This window comes from Maniola hyperantus, chromosome 18 (assembly GCF_902806685.2).
Source record: "Maniola hyperantus chromosome 18, iAphHyp1.2, whole genome shotgun sequence".
Taxonomy (NCBI): Eukaryota; Metazoa; Arthropoda; class Insecta; order Lepidoptera; family Nymphalidae; genus Maniola; species Maniola hyperantus.
Genome location: NC_048553.1, coordinates 565,047 through 578,732, shown reverse-complemented (window position 1 = coordinate 578,732; position 13,686 = coordinate 565,047). Strand labels below are relative to the sequence as shown.

General features: G+C 37.8%; 2 protein-coding genes across 9 annotated transcripts in view; one reads left to right on the top strand and one right to left on the bottom strand.

The window, feature by feature from the left end:
* The window catches only part of ps (RNA-binding protein Nova-1-like protein passilla), a 102,169-nt gene that overhangs the window by 59,522 nt on the left and 28,961 nt on the right, over positions 1-13,686 (bottom strand). The window lies entirely within an intron of this gene.
* LOC117990791 (uncharacterized protein DDB_G0287625-like) overlaps positions 1-13,686 on the top strand; it is a 242,750-nt gene that overhangs the window by 220,442 nt on the left and 8,622 nt on the right. The gene's annotated exons all lie outside the window — the stretch shown is intronic.

Sequence of the window (13,686 nt, the reverse complement as noted above, 5' to 3'; positions counted from 1 at the left end):
CCAGCATCAGTTTTCCCCTCCGATTATAATATATCTTCAAGTCAAGAGTGAATAGGCAGCTTCTAGGCAAGTGCGCTCCATCTTAGGCTGCATCATCACTTGCCACCAGGTCTGATTGCAGCCAAGCGCTAGTCTATAAAATAAAATAAAACAGGCTAAAACTTGAAATCGACACCAGAATCTTATGTTTTGCAAGGTATGGGCACTATTGCTGACAGAATCTAAAGTCACAATTTAATTTAACCCTTCTATTATAGTACATTATGAGACTATTACCAGACAATCTCCTCAATGCCTCTGTAAAGTGGGTAGTCTTATAACTTTTGATAACAGTCATGTAACGAACACAGAATAAACGGATTGTGTGAATATTCTCTGCGTCTAATTTGCTTCCCTTCACCCTCAGCACATTACAGCCTCCTTCAGGTCACTTGAGATTAGCGAAGTGTATTGTGCTGAGTTAGCAATGGAAAAAGCCATAAATCAAAGAAAAGAAGAAGATAATAGTTGATGGCTCCCCTTCCAGCTAAGCCTGAAGCTTATGTTAAGTGCAAGTATATACAACAATCTTTAAGAGTGCCAACCATAGTTGAAAAGGTATACATTTTCGACATTTCAGATCTTGACTCTCATATTCACAATCATTACTGATCAATGATCATGTTACATTAATCAGTCTAGTTGTTGTCTTATCGTAGTTTTGTCGTAGTCTAGTTGTTGTCTTGTCGTGGTCTGGTCGTTGCCGTGTCATAGTCTTGTCGGTGCCAAGTTGTTGTCTTGTTGTGGTCTGGTCGTTGCCGTGTCGTAGTCTTGTCATCTTCTTGTCGTTGCCTTGTCGTGGTCTTGTCGTTGCCGTGTCGTAGTCTTTACGTTGCCGTGTCGTGGTCTGGTCATTGCCGTGTCGTAGTATATTCGTTGTCTGGTCGTTGCCGTGTCATAGCCTTGTCGTTGCCGTGTCGTTGTCTTGTCATCTTCTTGTCGTGGTCTGGTCGTTGCCGTGTCGTAGTCTTGTCGTTGCCGTGTCGTAGTCTAATCGTTGTCTTGTTGTTGCCGTGTTGTTGTCTTGTCGTCGTCGTGTCCGTGTCGTCATCTTGTCGTTGCCGTGTCGTAGTCTACTATAACATCCAAAGTTTTAAAATGGAACGTTTAACTTAGTTTGCGGTGCGGGACAGCAATTTTGAAATTCTGAAGTGAAATTCTCGAAGTGAGATTGAAAATAATATGTTCTCGAGCAGCTAGACCAAACAAAACCCATTCTCTCCCTTAATTGCTGAGTTATATTGTCCCTGAGTGTACCATTTCTCGAGTTTTTCAAACGTATACATATAAAATTCACATATTATCACAAACAAGGAGAAGTGGAAACTCAAAAAGACATCTTAATGAAAATTCATTTTTATGAATATTGGTCTCAGTGAATATTGATCTCAGTCCACTCTAAAAACATTTTAGACTTCGGTAACAAAAATATACAGTTTTTAAGTAAAACATTTAGTAGGTATTATATTTTTAGTATGGCGATAAAAACTCGATCGTAATGATCAGCTGATTCACAAAACAATACAAGATAAACACAATCTATCTTATGATACAATCTGTTGGCTGAAAATAAAGAAATGGCTATTCAATGTTTCAACAATGAAATAACGCAGAAATAAAGCTACTCGTTTATACAACCAATTTTCTGTACTAAGGGCAGGTACGCATTGGACAAATAATTAAGTAAATAACTAAATTATTTCTGTAAGTGAACGCACATTTAATAACTTAGGTGGGCAGTCACCCTGCAGCATCAGGATTGAGGAGTTGGATCCAGAATTTTTTATGGGACCACCTCGGAAAATACCTCTGTTGATTTAAAAAAAATGCAAATCGGTCCAGAAACCTCGAAAAAATCGACGTACATACATAAAAAAACGAAGGAATATTTTTGGAATTCGGTTAAAAAAAGATAGATCTCGCGCGATAAAATGTCAAAATTCGTCAATTAGAGTAGGTATATTCAGCAGCCTAAATGTACATTTGCAGCACGAATAGATACCATCAATTCAGCCAATCAAAACTATTTCGATTAAGTATCATAATACACTTAAGTAACCACTTTTGTACTAGTTCCTCCTAACATTTGCTTTTTTTTATTCCATTATTTATTTTTATTAAGTTAGCCCCAAACTGCAATCTCACCTGGTGGTAAGTGATGATGCAGTCTAAGATGGAAGCGGGCTAACCTGGAAGGGGTATGACAGTTTTTGTTAAACCCACACCCCTTTGGTTTTTACACGGCATCGTACCGAAACGCTATATCGCTTGGCGGCACAGTTTTGCCGGACCAGAAATTTAGAAATAGTAAAATAAAAATAAAATAAAAATCTTTTTTATTCAAATAAAATTTTACAAGCACTTTCGAATAATCGGATGCATCTACCACTGTTTCGGAATGCCTTTCCTACCGAGAAGAACCAGCAAAAAACTCGGCGGTAAAATTTCCAACCCCTACCGGGAATCGAACCGGGACATCCCACTAATAAGCCAAAAGCACTTACCACTGAGCCAGGTCGTCGTTGCTTCCGACCAAATTACCACGTGTGTGTTGAAATGATCGATTTACACAATGTAGCTACATGACTTAGCTAATAGACACTCGTGTACTTCACAAGTGTACATACTAGGTAGGTACTCACTAAAAGTTTCCGCTCTCAACTAAATTGAATTATCCATCTTCAAGACTCGTAACTCTGTTGCCAACTGAGTTGGAGACTGTCGATCAATATCCATCTATATATTATATATATCTATATATATAAAATTCAAAGTCCTGACTGACTGACATATATATCAACGCACAGCCTAAACCGCTGGTCCTAAAGACGTAAAAAGTAGGTATCCACTAAGAAAGGATTTTTCGAGGTGGGTTAAATGGGGGATGGAAGTTTGTATGAAAGTCCGTCATTTTTCAAGTTATTTGCATGAAAATTGGTATTTGAGTTTTCTGTCACAAATGAAGAAATACGTGTTTCAGGATTTTTGGAAAATTCGCCCATAAGGGTGGTAAAATAGGGGATGAAAGTTTGTATGGGACAGTTTTAATTATTGATATTAATTACTTGAAATTTGAAAAGTAGATTTTTTTCTTGAGGTTAGGTGTCAGCTAAGAAACTATGAAAAAATCTCCCCCCCCCCCAAAGGGATGAAATGGGGGTTGGAAGGTTATATGTGTTATTCGGTGTTTTGTTTCTGAATAAAAAATGTCATTTGTTTCCTGTAGGCCACGCGGGCGAAGCCGCGAGCAGAAGCTAGTATATTATAAATGCGAAAGTGTGTCTGTCTGTCTGTCTGCTAGCTTTACCTTCTAAAGGTGTAGGTACATTACTTTCTGCCGCGTACTGTAGGTAAATTTTGTGGTGAGGAGAGCCCTCAGTCTGATCTTGACCAGTTATGTTAGGCCAAGTTTGGTATCATTTTCGAATTAATCCGGGCTGTTAAATTCATTTGAATCCATAGTTTAATGGTGAAGACAAACATCGTGAGGAAGAAACCTGCATGTTTGAGAGTTTTACTATCGCACGGTTTCAATGTAGGTAACATCTGTACGAACCTTTATCACTGCAATGACAAAAACACTCGCAGACACGTCATGGTATCATTGCCAGAGAGAACTATCCACTGTTTCGGACGGAGACAATTTTTTAGACGCGATATAACGTGACGCAAATTATATTTATTTCCCCAGGTTCCTGCCAAATCAATAAAACTGAGGTCGTTGATCGTTCGCCCGACATTAGTCCACCAAGCTAATTACTTATAGATTTCCGAATATCTGAATACTTGTCACTGTCAACTGGTAGGTGCATACCGTACGAGCTGAACGCAACACATCTATACGTCTTATCTAAATATATAAAAGGAAAAGGTGACTGACTGACTGATCTATCAACGCACAGCTCAAACTACTGGACGGATCGAGCTGAAATTTGGCATACAGATAGCTATTATGACGGAGGCATCCGCTAAGAAAGGATTTTTGAAAATTCAACTCCTAAGGGGGTGAAATAGGGGTTTGAAATTTGTGTAGTCCACGCGGACGAAGTCGCGAGCATAAGCTAGTTAATACTATAAAGAGGAGCAGTTTGTTTTTCAAAATTATTTCACCAGTAGAAAGCTACATTTTTATTCCTGAGTAACATAGGCTATATTTAACTATCAAAAAATTGTAGTAAGCTACCCGTGCGAGGGTCGCTATTTAGGGTTCCGTACCTTAAAAGGAAAAACGGAACCCTTATAAGATCAATTTGTTGTCTGTCTGTCGGGCTGTCAAGAAACCTACAGGGTACTTTCCGTTGACCTAGAATCATGAAATGTGGCAGGTAGGTAGGTCTTATAGCAGACATTCGGGGAAAAATCTGAAAACCGTGAATTTGTGGTTACATCACACAAAATAAATTAAATTGTGGTCATGAACTAATATTAGTATTTTCAATTTTTGAAGTAAGATAACTATATCAAGTGGGGTATCATATGAAAGGGCTTTACTTGTAGATTCTAAAACAGATTTTTATTTATTTTTAGGTATATAATAGTTTTTGATTTACCTATGGTGCAAAATATCGATAAAATACGATTGTTTTTTTTTTTTTTATTCAGATACAAGTTAGCCCTTGACTGCAATCTCACCTGGTGGTAAGTGATGATGCAGTCTAAGATGATAGCGGGCTAACCTGGAAGGGGTATTATGGCAGTTTTTATTAAACCCATAACCCCTTTGGTTTCTACACGGCATCGTACCGGAACGCTAAATCGCTTGGCGGCACGGCTTTGCCGATAGGGTGGTAACTAGCCACGGCACACCCACCAGACCAGACCAGAAATTTAGAAATTATAAAATTCCAAACCCCTGCCAGGAATCGAACCCGGGACCTCCCACTATTAAGACCACAGCGCTCACCACTGCGCCAGGGAGGTCGTCAGATTGTAGTACGGAACCCTCAGTGCGCGAGCCTGACTCGCACTTGGTCGGTTTTTATTTCAGCGAATTCCTGCCAAATCAATAAAGAAGCGCAAAAAACACATTATACGGTCACTCGCCCGGCGGATTAGCTCTCAGCTATCTCTATCTGTATCGGTAAGCTTTCAGCATTTTCATATTTTCATTCTCATTTCGCGAGTAACGTTTTCCCGGCCGGATAAACTAGAAAATAGGCGAGGGCCAATAAAGGCTGACTTATATTGTTCAATCACGGACGTTTTGCTTTCAGCAGAATAGATAATAGTGAACTTTCTAGCTTAACAGATGTAGCATTTCGTTTTGTTTCAGATTGACTAGAATCTAGAATCTATAAGAGTATCATAAATGGACCAATAACAAACTGTTGGTTAATTAGTTCGGGGTTAAGTGGGAACCATATCCATAGCCATATCATGCTAGAAATGGTTCTGAAAAAACTAGCATCTACTTCGGGACGTTAACGGTCGAAATTAATAATAATCATTCTATCTGCAATCTGTCGATGACTTGCGTTCTTTTTTTTTTTCCAAAAAATTATACATTTTTGTCAAGTGATAACGTTGCTAAGTAACTTATCGGCAGATTATCTGTCGATAATAATATGTAATCTGTTATTAATTTTAGCCCTAAGACATCGGAGGTAATATAATAAATTATACGAACGATCTAAGGATATAATATATTGTGTCATAGTATAATATATTGTGTCATAGTATAATTAAGGTTTCGGGGTCAAATATAAACAAAGCGATGAGCTCCCTGGCGCAGTGGTAAGCGCTGTGGTCTTATTAGTGGGAGGTCCCGGGTTCGATTCCTGGCAGGGATTTGGAATTTTATAATTTCTAAATTTCTGGTCTGGTCTGGTGGGAGGCCTCGGCCGTGGCTAGTTACCACCCTACCGGCAAAGCCGTGCCGCCAAGCGATTTAGCGTTCCGGTACGATGCCGTGTAGAAACCAAAGGCGTATGGGTTAAATAAAAACTGCCATACTCCTTCCAGGTTAGCCCGCTCCCACCTTAGACTGCATCGTCACTTACCATCAGGTGAGATTGCAGTCAAGGGCTAACTTGTATCTGAATTTAAAAAAAGCAACATTTAAATTTTGGAGTCAACTTTCCAAAGACCGTTAGCTTTATAATAAAAACTAGTATTTTGCTCGCTGCTCGAGCTGCTAAAGCAGCTCTCGAGGTCTATAATCGTCATTTTGAATAATAAAAAATTTTGTATGAAAAAAAAAATTCCGCCATTTTGAATTTTTTTTTAATCCATCGAGTAGACCTTCGGATCCTGATCATCTCTTGCCAACAAACCACTCTTCCATCTTTCATACCCTCCGAGATGGACGCGGATGAAATTTGTATGGCGGCCATCTTTTTTTCGGAATTTTAAATTTTTTTTCAAATTTTTGGCAATTGGATGAGGTTTCGAATGACATTTGCTCGAGCACCTCCCACCTATCTTCAATACCTTAAGCGTGCCCTTCACCCGCCTCCGAAATCCTCAATCATCAGCTCCCTTCATATGTTGCCCCAAAGGAATCTTTGTCTTCTATATGAAACCGTAAGTGAAAAAAAAAAGTTTCATACAAAATTTTACAGGAGGAAATTTTTTGAAAATCTCGGCCGCCATCTTGTTTTTCCAAATTTTTTCACTTTTTCTAAAAATCGTTTGCTAACATCTAAAATAACTGCAAGTTTAAACAAAATCGGTTGAAAAATAAAAAAGTTACAAAAGTCAGGTCGGCCGCCATCTTGTTTTTCTGAAATGTCATAATTTTTCCCTACTCGAATCCCACTTCTGAACATATCTCCCATACATTATTATATCATTTTCTGTCTCTTTCTAGGAGAACAATTATGTCAATGAGTGAGTGAGTGAGTGAGTGAGTGAGTGGTAATTGAGCTATATATAGTATAATAGCAGATGCATCTGAATCGAATACTGGCTGCGTGTTAAAATCTAGATTAGAATAATAAACAGATATCGCTTAAACACAAGACATTCTAGGTCATCTAAAACTTTAAAAGCTCAAATAATTTTAAATACATAATATCAAAAATTGCGTAACCGGCAGGAATCGAACCTGCATCTTCTGGGTTCGCGCCCGATGCCTTGACCACTCGGCCACGGTTTCGCTTACTGCCAGTGATGAAATTAGTGATATGTATATTGTATATGCACTCAGTACTGAAGCGACTGTTTATTTAAAATTATTTGGTAATTTCCTTGAAGTGTAGGTAGAAACACTATCATAAATTTATACAATTTATAAAAAACTTTAAAATCGGTGCGAAGTGACGATTAAAAATAATTAAATAAATAAGTATACACATACCTACAACAAATATTTGTATGTAAATAATAATCATTAATCTGTATTTAATATGTAATCTAATTTAATTTTGTTAATTAGCTTTAGGAAATGTATGATATGTTTATGCATGCTGTGGTTGCCTATAATAAGCTTGTCATTTTGTTTATGTATTTTAAATAGTTAAAATTGTTTTTGTGAATGACTAAGCTGTTGGTAAACCCAATAAAGAAAAGAAAAGAAAAGAAAAGAAAAGAAAAGAAAATAAAATAAAATAAAATAAAATAAAATAAAATAAAATAAAATAAAAGCTCGTTTGAAACCAAGAGCTAAGGCACTTGGTTTTACTAAATGGTTTACCTACAGTTTATATTGCACGCCTACGTAAAATGTTTGTTTGTACTTTAGGATTACTTAAGAGAAGTGACCCTAGCGCGGACCCCAACTATTCCCATACAAAAGTAAAGTGGGTAAAACTATTAATTAAACTTTTTAGGTTTTTTAAAGTGCTAATGATTGCACGCTTTTGTATCCAAAAATAAGTTATTAAAGGCATAATTAAAGCAATTAGTTTCAACTACTACAAGTAGTTATGTACATTAGAAGTCAGTAGGGCGTCACGCACAGTAGGTCCCACAATGTGGTTAGTATGAGATTTTACACTTTACCAACGTTTATAGAATTCGAACGGCATAACGTCATAGTAAAATGGACCTGAAAGTCCTGAAGAGATTTAAAGTCAAAAATTCAGCATTACCGATTATAATTTCGCAAGGTTTGCGCTTCAAGCTCAAGCTGTAGATGTAATAGATGTGCTTAAGCTTTAAACCGGTCAGTTAAGAGCCATTTTACTTTGATATTTTTGTTTCGTCACTCGAATTCTATCAACGTTATACTAAGGCTAGAGGTATTGATCGCGTTTTCGCTATTTCGAACCGAACGCGGCTATTTCGGACTATTTTCTCACGCCTCTACGTACCTCATAGCTTCCAAATTAAATTGGTTATTTATTAGTTAATTCCAGTAAGTTTCACAATATTCAGAGATTTTCAAAGTAGCATTTCTTTTAACAAGTCTTCATTAAAAATTTAAAAAAAACATGACTGCCTCGCCAAGAAATAAAGTAAAAAGACTTTTTCACATTTGAAAATGCCTATACAGCCGCCATATAATTTTTTTTTCAAAAAAGATTTTAACAAAAATCTGTTCAGGTATTTAGAAGTTCTGGTGGAATAAAGAAACTCACATACATCATCATCATCAACATCAACCGATAGACGTCCACTGCTGGAATAGGTCTCTTGTAGGAGCTTCCACACGCCACGGTCTTGCGCCGCCGCCATCCAGCGGCTCCCTGTGACTCTTCTGATGTCGTCCGTCCCTCTATGGGGGGGTCTTCCAACGCTGCGTCTTCCGGTGCGAGGTCGCCATTCCATTCGACAGGACGCCATTGGAATGGCGAGTGGCGACCTCACATACACACGTCTAGTAAAATAACTGTTTTTAACTTTCCCTGTGGCAAAAAACGTGGTATTTCTTTTATCCAAACTAGACTAAGAACCATTAATCATGGCATCTGATAAGGTCGGACGGAACCTTTTTCCAGCCACGTTTTTCCACCACACTGTTAACAGAAAATCAGTCTAATCTCGCTGTATTACAATCAAGGTCTTCTAATTAAACGATTCTACTGTTCCTTGATTCAAATGCCACGCTTTTCAGACTATTATTGCTGGAGCTACTCTTAGTCCTATCAAAAGATTTACCTACGTGTATTTGGAGAAGAATTTGTAGGCAATGAACCAAAAGCTTAATTTGCTTTTGGTTCATTGTATATTATCATGGACTTCCGCAAAATAACGCCTGCTTCTATAGTACATAATTTGTAGGCATCTAAAGTTATTTCATATAAGGCATTTGAATTAGGTATGTATTAATTTAAAGTTATCACACGACTTTTTATGTTTGTAAAAGATTTTTTTTATTTGATGTTTATATTTACCCCAATATTTGAATATTTTCACTTTTGCGGTAGGTAAATGTTTACGTTGTTAAATGTGCTGTATTTTACTATTTAAAGGGAGAAATGTTAACTAAAAACAGCAGGAATGTGAAGCAGAGAAGCTAATTATTTCGACAGTTTTACGAGTGTGTGAAAATTAGATTGTTTTTCCGAAAAGTCATGAAAAATAAATCATAGTAACGTTCCGTTCCACTATCCTATAAATTAGCCCCAGATACCTATATTGCTTTTGTTATAAGTGTAAAAATGCCTTGCCTATCTACTTCATTAATTAATTGAAACTATTTATAAGCACAATGTAGCGAGTTCCGCTAGCGTTTTTAGAATTTAGATAGGCAGGCCGATAACCCGCGGCGACACCGCGTGGTGAGTGATCGCCTCGTGCGCCAAACTAACTACCTCATTGATAAAAAATAATAATGTTCTCGCAACTGGTACTGTTCCAGTTATTCATTACTTCCAAAACATTATATTTTTATTCAATGACAAGATTTTATAATATAAACTTTTTATATATTTTGTATATAAAAAGTTTATATTATAAAATCTTGTAATATAAAGTATATATTATAAAATTCTAAGGGTTCCGTACCTCAAAAGGAAAAAAGGAACCCTTATAGGATCACTTTGTTGTCGAAAGGGGTCGTCAAGTTTGTAATTTTACATTGTTTTTAACCCGTAACACAGTGTAGTGAGAGGCTTGACTTGGTCAGCATAAGTGGGTGCGCGAGACCCGGGCCCCGTGCCAACTGCGCTGCACTGCGACATGATGCAGGTTACGGGTTCAATCGATATCGGCATAGCCTTCACACGGCTACATAATCAGGGCTTCGGCCAACTATGTAATTGTACAGTGTAACCCGTAACACAGTGTAGTGAGAGGCTTGACTTGGTCAGCATAAGTGGGTGCGCGAGGCCCGGGCCTCGTGCCAACTGCGCTGCACTGCGACATGATGCAGGTTACGGGTTCAATCGATATCGGCATAGCCTCCACACGGCTATATAATCAGGGTTTCAGCTAGCTATGTAATTGTACAGTGTAACCCGTAACACAGTGTAGTGAGAGGCTTGACTTGGTCAGCATAAGTGGGTGCGCGAGGCCCGGGCCCCGTGCCAACTGCGCTGCACTGCGACATGATGCAGGTTACGGGTTCAATCGATATCGGCATAGCCTCCAGCCTGTTTCCTGCCACGTACAACCTTTAATACAGTTCTTGCAATTCACGAAGGCCATTGAATTTTACTTGTGGTAACGTCGTTTACATGGTCATTGCGTAAGTGTGCGTGCATGTCGGAACAATCAGTCGCGAGCAAACGCTGTCAAACGCACACATTTAGTGTACCTTACGTATACCGATACGACTTGGTACACGATGTTTTCCTTCACCGTGCAAGCAAGTGATACCCCCAACCTCCTACCTCCGATTAGAAGACGAACGTCCTAACCACTAGGCTATCACAGCTTTTTTATCTTTATTATCTTGTGATCGTAATTTTTAAATTTCCGTTGTAACAGCATCACTGAATTCGCTTGTCGATTTGATTTTCTTTTTTGTATCTATTCAAACTAATGAATTTCGAGCAAGAGATTCAAATGATTTCTTTTTAATTTTGTATCAACTATATCGTACCACTTGTTACGATTCTAAAATGTGTAGGTACCTAGGCTTACTTGTTTTATGTACCTAAATCATCATATTGTATTGTTGGTTCCAATAAAATTACAATTTCACGCTTTGACGATAACATAAAATAACAAATCGTATATCAAGTTTTCATGTTAAGTTCTATGTTATATTTATGGTGAATAAAATAATATTTTATTAATTCCTCCATTTATTCATTTAATCGCTAGTCCGGCTGTTTTAGTGCACATAATACATCAAGACAAGCAGTTTTTACGGAAACCTCGCGAAACCGTCATATCTAATCTGATAATCCGGCGGTGAGGCGACGTTGGTCAAGATCGGGCGGGCGTTCGGGCGGGCGCTCGGGCGGCGGCGGTCAGCACGTGTGGGGTACGGGAGACCGCACTGCGACATGTTGCGGGTTATACTCGTTATTATAGTAAACGACAGGTCGAGATGGCAATCGGGGAGGGAACGCCCCGCACACCTCCACATACCCCAATTGGCATCTCAAGTTCACCTCTTGCGGTCTATAGGTGCAATACCACTTTGTGACCAACCCACCTTAGTAGCTTTTACTATGATATACTAGATACGATATTTATTACATGTAATCTGTTCGGTCCAACTTATACCGTTGAGCTTTTAAAGCTTCAAGATTTCCTCAGCAGGGGCTTTATAGAAGCTTTATGAAAGTCCTTGAGGGGAACAGGGAAACAAACAAGCAAATCTGAACAATTCATCAAAGTCGCAAACAAAACCCTTGGAAAGCTCAACACTCGTAAACTTCGAAGAAGCAAAAATTGTTGCACAAAGGATTGCTCGGAAAATAATTGGAATAGTCTAAAAGAAGTTCCCACTTCTGAAGGACACGTTTCAAAGGTCTCGAGCTGTGAACAAAGGCCGCTTTTTTCTTACACCTACAATTTAAAGAGAATCGTTAATTTCTACTGATCCAAAGAGACTTACTAAAAGGCGTACTGATGTATTCAGGACATTATCATAGTTTCAATCATTAAATTATATCCCAGTGATCCCACCCTACAAAGAAAAACCGGCCAAGTGCGAGGCAGACTCGTGCATCGAGGGTTCCGTATTACACAGTCGTATTTTTTTCGTCATTTTGCACGATAAATCAAAGACTATATGCATAAAAATAAATACAAATCTGTTTTACCCCAATTGGTATAATTATCTTACTTTGAAAATTAAAAATACTAATTATTTGTTCATGAACATATTTTAATTTTTTTATGATATAACCACAAATTCACGGTTTTCGGATTTTTCTCTTTACTTGTGCTATAAGACCTGCCTATCAAATTTCATGATTCTAGGTCAACTGGAAGCACCCTATAGGTTTTCTTGACAGACAAAACGAACAGACGGACAGACAGACAGATAGACCGACAAATAAGTGATCCTATAAGGGTTCCTTTTTTCCTTTTGACCCTACTGATTGACCCTACTGAACCCCCATAAAATTAGATAGTTTTACACGAATAATTCGTCTTCGTACGCAACAATTATTGTTGCTTACGAAGACGAACGCAAAGACAAAGTACGCGGAAGAAGTCGTGGAAATAAGCTAGTTATTAATATAATAGTATAATAGGTTAATTATATACCTATTGCCTGAATGTAAATCGCCAGAGAGTGCCATCTTTATAGGGGATTTCCATAATACCTAAATCACGCGGACGAAGTCGAAGCTTTAATAAAATTGTTACGTGATTTGAATAAAACCTAGACTAGCATAAACCGGAGGTAATCCGGCCCGTGAGCAAACCCCTCATTTCAATATAATCCTGCGAGATAAACTTGTATAAAAGTAAACAACAAAAAATACTAAAAAAAAATATTTAATATCACGCGTCCCCTAAATCTTCTAAAGGATTGAACTGACCCTAACTATACAAAAATATAAAGAACAAGAGGGCTGGCTCATTTTTTTGCGCAACGGATCAGCCTGGCTGTCCAGCGCGGACACGCAGCTTGGCACCATTCCACGCGGGCATGATTTAAAAAAAATATGTTTTTTAGAACAAGAATGAATAGGCATTTTCTAGGTAAACGCGTCCCAACATCACTTTCCAATTTCCATCAGCTGTGATAGTGGTCAAGCATTTACCTATATATAATGATTTTTTTTAAAAGATAATCATAATAAATGTATACCTAAATACAGTTCACTAATACTGAGGTTTTAAATTATTTCTCCTCTCAGGATGAAAAGGGTTTAGGCTATTGACCTCCATGCTGCCGAAGTGCCGATTGGTAGGCTTTACACACCTTTGACAACAACTTTCAGGCATGCAAGTTTAATGTTTTCCTGTTGAGTTGCGGTGCGTTTTAAAATCCGTAAATTTGAATTCAAATCTTTGAAAATCCGGGGGTTCGATCCCGGGCCTCTAACTCAATTTCAATTTCAATTTCAATTTTATTTATTGCATTTCCATAACTCATTACATCATAATTAAGCATGTATAAGGTATTATGGATACCCAGTTTGGGTGTCGCAATTTGGTCCTTAGACCTTGGTAGGGAGACCGATATTATTATTTATTTTTATGTTCGTCGTTTAGGAAATCATTTACGGCATAGTAGCCCTTTTCTAATAAAAAGTTTTTTTAATATTTTGTTGAATTTATTTTCATTGTTTATGTTACGAATTTTGTCTGGTAAATTATTATATATCTTTATAGACATTACGTAGGGACTCG